The 6812-nt window shown below is 42.4% G+C and overlaps 1 pseudogene; it reads left to right on the forward strand.

Moving 5' to 3' along the window:
* The first annotated feature begins 263 nt into the window (after positions 1-263).
* On the forward strand, positions 264-1313 carry LOC122732237 (annotated as a pseudogene).
* Positions 1314-6812: the final 5499 nt, after the last annotated feature.

Below are 6812 nucleotides of genomic sequence, written 5' to 3' on the forward strand. Positions count from 1 at the left end.
ATATGCCCAGTGTCTTTGTATACTCCTTCTAACTGCTCTAATAATGATAAAGTTCTTAGGAGTTACAAGTATCATCTTCTCATATAGGAATATAAACAATTTGACCATATTAAGTCCCTTATTATTTCTCTTTCATGGGGAAGTAGAGCCAAGATGGCAGAGGAAAGGCATTAAACACTCAGAGCTCCTGACAAAATAACTCCAAAAAACAGTCATAAGACAACCCTCGGAGCAGCAGAACCCACAAAAAGATGGGCTGATGTTGGCTTCCCCTTGGACTGGGCCTCAACCACCTTAGCAAGGGTGAGGCCATCGAGGTCATCCTGGCAGCCCTGGAGGTCGTGTCTGAACCCTTCCAAAGCTTTGCCAACACCCTGGTGGATGTGTGTGCCTACGCAGGTTCAGGAAATGTGCTGAAAGTGCAGCAACTACTTCACATATGCAGCGAGCACTTTGACTCCAAGGACAAGGAGGACAAAGACAAGAAAAAGAAGGACAAAGACAAGAAGGAAGCCCCGGCTGACACGGGGGCACACCAGGGGATGGCTGTCCTGGGCATTGTTCTTATCACAATGGGGAATGAAATTGGGGCTGAGATGGCTCTGGGGACCTTCGGGCACTTGCTTAGGCATGGGGAACCCACACTGTGCCACGCTGTGCCTCTGGCCCTGGCTCTCATCTCAGTTTCCAACCCAAGGCTCAACATCTTGGACACCTTGAGCAAGTTCTCCCACGATGCTGACCCAGAGGTGTCATACAACTCCATATTTGCCATGGGCATGGTGGGCAGTGGTAGCAACAATGCCTGGCTGGTTACCATGCTGTGCTAGCTGGCATAGTACCATGCCAAGGACCCAAACAACTTCTTCATGGTACACTTGGCTCAGGGCTTGACACACTTGGGGAAGGGCACCCTCACCTTCTGCCCCTACCACAGTTACCAGCAGTTCATGAGTCAGGTGGCTGTGGCTGGGCTGCTTAGCATGCTTGTCTCCTTCCTTGATTTCCACAACATTATTCTGGGCAAGTCACACTGTACTTTATGGATTGGTGGCTGTTATGCAGCCCTGGATGCTGGTCACCTTTGATGAGGAGCTCCGGCCATTGCCAATGTCTGTAGTGTGGGCCAGGCAGTGGATGTGGTGGGCCAAGCTGGGAAGCCCAAGACCATCACAGGCTTCCAGATGCACACAACCCCAGTGTTGCTGACTCATGGGGAATGGGCTGAGCTTGCCACTGAAGAGTTTTTGCCTATCACCCCCATCTTGGAGGGCTTCATAATCTTGTGGAAGAATGTCAACTATGATCTCTGAGTGGCCCTGGGGGCCCTAAACTTTTGACTGCAGTCTGGGGTACTAGGCAATACCCCCTCTTCCAAGGATAGCCCTCTAAGAATCCCTGGGGGGAAGCTGGTCCCCTCTTTTTTGTTACATGATGAGATGTTGAATTAAAGATCCTTGTGCCCTAAAAAAAAAAAAAAAAGACCGGCTGAAATTATTTTCCATCCAAAGACAGTTTAGAAGCTCAGCAGGAGGGGGCCTATGCTGGGCTGGAAGTGGAGTTCAACCCCATGATTATGCTTACAGAGATCCTGCCCCAGGAAGGTTGCACCAGAGAAACTTGCCCCCAAGTCTCTGAATCAGATGCAGCGCTGGCATCTTCTGGAAATAATCTTAAGGATGGGTGAGAGGGCTGAACAGTTGGAGGAGAGGAGAATACAGGGGTGTCTATGGGACTTAAGGAGGAATTTGGTAGTCCTACCCCAGCAGGTAACCAGGAAGAAATCTTGAATGGCAAGAGACCAAGGTGGGGGAGGGGCACAGGCTCAAGAGAGCTAACAACCACAGTACACAAAATTTTGCTGCTTGGTTAATTAGCAAGTTGGCTGGAGGTTATCTTTGGACCATAGAACAGGTCAGCCAAGTGAAAAACCTGCCCTTCCTTAAACCAAAACACCTGGGACCCTCTAAAACTTAGGACAGTATAGTTTGGAAGTAGGAACCCATTATAAGAGGTAGTTAAAAGTCAAGTAAAAGATGGGCAAGATGAGCAACCAAGTTGAGAACCATAGAAAGTTTCTTTAGTGACAAGGAAGATCAAGGGGCACCCTCAGAAGAGGATGGCAACATCAGGGTTCCTACATGCAAAGCTTCCAAGAAAAATATGAATTGGTTTCAGGCCATAGAGGCACTTTAAAAATACTTTGTGGGGCAGCTAGGTGGTGCAATGGATAAAACACTGGCCCTGGATTCAGGAGGACCTGAGTTCAAATCCGGCCTCAGACACTTAACACTTACTAGCTGTGTGACCCTGGGCAAGTCACTTAACCCCCATTGCCCCCCACACAAAAAAAAGACTTTGAAGACAAAGTATGAGAGGTACAGGAAAAAATGGAAAAAGAAATGAGAGTGATGCAGGAAAGTAATGAGAAAAAAGTCAGCAGCTTGAAAAGCCAAAAGGAAAAGGAGATACAAAAGCTCTCTGAAGAAAATGATTGCCTAAGAATTAGGATAGAACAAATGGAAGCTAGTGACTTTATGAGAAATCAAGACAAAATAAAGCAAATAGAATTGAATAAAAAAATAGAAGGCAATGTGAAATATCTTCTTGGAAAAACTGCTGACTTGGAAAATAGATCCAAAGAGATAATTTGAAAATTATTGGACTACCTGAAAACCATGATCAAAATAAGAGTTTAGACATCATCTTCCAAGAGACTTTCAGAGAAAACTGCCCCGATATTCTAGAAGCAGAAGGTAAAATAGAAATTGATTGAATCCACCAATGCCCTCCAGAAAGAGATTCCAAAAGGTAAACTTCCAGGAATATTATAGCCAAATTCCAAAGAACACAGATCAATGAGAAAATATTTCAAGCATCCAGAAAGAAACAATTGAAATACTGTGGAGCCACAGTCAGGATAGCACAGGATCCAGAAACTTCTACATTAAAGGATCAGAGGGCATAGAATATGATATTCTAGAGGGCAAAGGATTTGGGATTACAACCAAGAATCACCTACCCAGCAAAACTGAGTATAATCTTTAATGGGGAAAAATGGGAATTCAATGAAAAAAGAGGACTCTAGGGGATTCAGGATGAAAAGACCTGAACTGAATAGAAAATTTGAGTTTCAAATGAAAGACCATAGAGAAACATAAAAAGCTAAACAGGAAAAAGAAATCATGAGAGATGTTAAAAGGTTAAACTGTTTACATACCTACATGGGAAGATGATATGTCTAAATCATAAGAGCTTTCTGAGTATTAGGCCAAATGATAGGAATAAATTTAGACAGAGGGCACAGATGGGAATTGATTATGAAGGGATGATATCTGTAAAGCATTTATTTTTCATCTTTTTTGGGGGGGAGGGGGGCATTCGGGGTTCGTGAGTGTCTTATGTCTGAGGCTGGATTTGGAGTCGGTTCCTCCTGGGTCCAGGGTGGGTGCTTTTTCCACTGTGTCACCTAGCTGCCCCATGATGACATCTTTAGGGTAAAATTGAGAGGGGAGAGAAATACAGTGGGGGAAGGGATAGGGGAATAGCATAATGGGGTGAAATGTGATGTCTAGGCTCTTTTCTCTCCTGATTTTCAGGTAGTGAAATAATTCTTAAATTGTCCCTCCTCAATCTATTTTCCCAGTCCATTGTTTTTCCAATTTTATATTCCATATTTCTTCTATTTTTCATTCTTTTGACTTTGTTCTGTTGTTTCTTGGTATCTCATGGAGCTATTAGTTTCCAGTTGCCCAATTCTGCTTTTTAAAGTCTTATTTTCTTCAGTATTTTTGTGCCTTTTTTAAACCAAATTATTCTCTCTCTTTTCATAATTTTCTTATATCCCTCTCATTTCTTTTTCCAATTTTTCCTCTACCTCTCTTACTAGGTTTTTAAAATTCTTTTTAAGCTCTTTCAGGAATTCTTGTTAGGCTTTTTCTGATACACACTTTTTGAGCCTTTGCTTGTAGTTATTTTGATATCATTGTCTTCTGAGTTTGTGTTTTGATCTTGCCTGTCACCATAATAACTTTTTATGTTCAGGTTCTTTTTGTTGTTATTTGTTCATTTTCCAGACTATTTCTTGACTCTTAACTTTATGTTAACTTTTTAATTTAATGTTAAAGTTGGGCTCTAATTCCTGGGCGCGGAGGACACTGTCCCAGGCTTCAGGTTTTTTGACACAGCAGTTTTCAGAGCTAGTTTAAGGAGTTTGGAAGTTTTTTGATGCTTCCAAGGTGATATTTTCCATGGCATGGAATGGTCCCTGCTCTCTTAGCCTGTGCTCTGATCTTTACCCAGCTCTACTGTAGCCACAAGTGCTAGTGCTCCTTTCTGCCTTGGAGCTGAAACTAGAGTCCCTGCTCCCTTGTGAGCAATACATACAGTCTTCTCTACCTATGGACTGTTACCAGGGCCCCTGCTACACTGTAGCTAAAAGTACTAGTACTCGTCTTCACCTTAGAAATATGTTTCGTCAATGCAATAGTGTCTTGCACCCACAGCCAGCAAAGGGTCCCATGTAATCTTTTTCTTACCAGTTATCCAATCCCCTTAGCATCTGTGAGCTAAGAGCTCCTGAAGCTGCTTCTGTTACTGTCTCAGCCATTTCTAAGGTCTGCTGTTGGTACTGCTTGTTGGTATTTGTTGGTATTTGGGATCCAGGCTACTCCAGGCCAGTTCCCAACCTTGTGTTATAGACCTTTCCTGCTGGATTCTGAAGTTATCTTGGGCTGGAAAAAATGCCATCCTTGTTTATTGTTGGCTCTCACTCCAGAACTTGATTTAAGGTGTTTTTTTTTAATGTTGGAAATGAATGTTAGGAGAATTTGGCTGACTTATAGCCTCTACTCTACCATCTTGGCTTGGCTACTTCCCTCTCTTTCTAATCTTGATATCATAATTAACCAGTTCAATTCCACATTGTCCTCTACTCATGGTAGATTTGCCCCCTTTTCCTATCACCACTCATCTCTTGCCAAAGCTCAGTCCCAGATTATTCTTACCACTGTTGACTCTCCTGCTCCCCAGAAGCTACTGAATAGGGCTAGAGGATGAAATCCAACCAAACTGACTGGGTACATTGTAAACGAAACAATTACGCAACTTCAACTCTGTCCTTAGTGAATCAAGGAAATTCTCTGATTGCTCCCTAATCCCCTTATTTCATTCTCTACAAAGATTTTCCGTACCACATTGTGAGATTAAAATTGGATATTAGATCATAAATCTACCCTACTTAACCTTTCCCTTAATTTATCTCCCAGACTAGTAAATGGAAGAAGCTTCTGGTTTTCTAGATAGAGCTTTTGTTGTATGGTAGTCACAAGGTGATGTTGATTAGAAGGATAGGAAAGTAGAAATACAATACAAATCGTCTTAAGTCTAGGCTTAGTCTATATTCCGTATAAAACTCACCAAAAGCGGGAGGCCGGGCCGAGTCAAACTCCAGTCCGCGTCTGTCTGTACAGCGCAGCCAGGAGACCAGTGGAGCAGGAAAAAAGGCCCGGCTCACAGAGCTGTGAACTGATCCAACCATTCTGGAGAGCAATTTGGAATCATGCACAAAGGGCGATAAAGCTGTGCATACCCTTTGACCCAGCAATACCACTTTTGGGTCTTTTTCCCAAAGAGATCATGGAAGGGGGAAAGGGACCCACATGTACAAAAATATTTATAGCTGCTCTTTACGTGGTGGCAAAGAATTGGAAGTTGAGGGGGTGCCCATCAATTGGGGAATGGCTGGACAAGTTGTGGTATATGAATACAATGGAATACTATTGTGCTATAAGAAACGATGAGCAGGAGGAGTTCAGAGAAACCTGGAGGGTCTTGCGTGGGCTGATGATGAGTGAGATGAGCAGAACTAGAAGAACATTGTACACAGTAACATCAACATTGAATGTTGATCTACTGTGATGGACTGTATTCTTCTCACCAATGCAATGGCACAGAAGAGTTCCAGGGAACTCGTGATTGGAAGAGGATCTCCAAATCCAGGAAAAAAAAAAAAACTGCGGAGTATAGATGCTAAATGAACCATACTATTTCTTTTGTTTTTGATGCTGTTGTTTTTTTTCTATTTTGAGGTTTTCCATCATTGCTCTGATTTTTTTTTCTCTTATAACATGACTAATACAGAAATAGGATTAATGTTATTATGTGTTATTATGTGTATATATAAAACCTATATCAGATTACTTGCTGTCTAGGGGAGGGGGAAGGGAGGGGAGGGAGGGAGAAAAATCTGAAATTGTAAAGCTTGTATAAACAAAGGTTGAGAACTATCTTTACATGTAACGGAAAAAAAATAAAATACTTTATTAATGTTTTTTAAAAAGCCATCTATACTCACTGGCTCTACTTATTCTCTTCTCACTAACTCCTTAACCATTTTTATTCTGACTTCTGACCTCACAGAACTCAACTGAAATTCTCTCTTTAAAGTTGCTAATAAGCTCTTAATTGCTCTGAAGTCTCATCTTTTTCAACCTGTCTACTAGGTTAGACACTGTTGATCACTCCTGGATGCTATCTCTGCTGGGTCTCCTCCTGTCTCTGTTTCTGGTCATCATCCATGCACACCCCTAATGGTGAGTGTTCCCAAGGACCTTCTTCTCTTGTCCCTCTATACTCTCCCTTGGTCACCGCATTAATTTGCATGGGCTTAGCTATTATCTCTATGCAGATGACTTCCAAGTCTACACATCCACCTGAGTATGCCTCTTGGCCTCCATGATTAAAGACAAATTCCTTTGATTTTTACAACCTTGGCCCTAACCTATGTTCTTGTCTCATTTGACGTACTCTAT

Source organism: Dromiciops gliroides, chromosome 6 (genome assembly GCF_019393635.1).
Source record: "Dromiciops gliroides isolate mDroGli1 chromosome 6, mDroGli1.pri, whole genome shotgun sequence".
In the NCBI taxonomy this organism is placed as follows: Eukaryota; Metazoa; Chordata; class Mammalia; order Microbiotheria; family Microbiotheriidae; genus Dromiciops; species Dromiciops gliroides.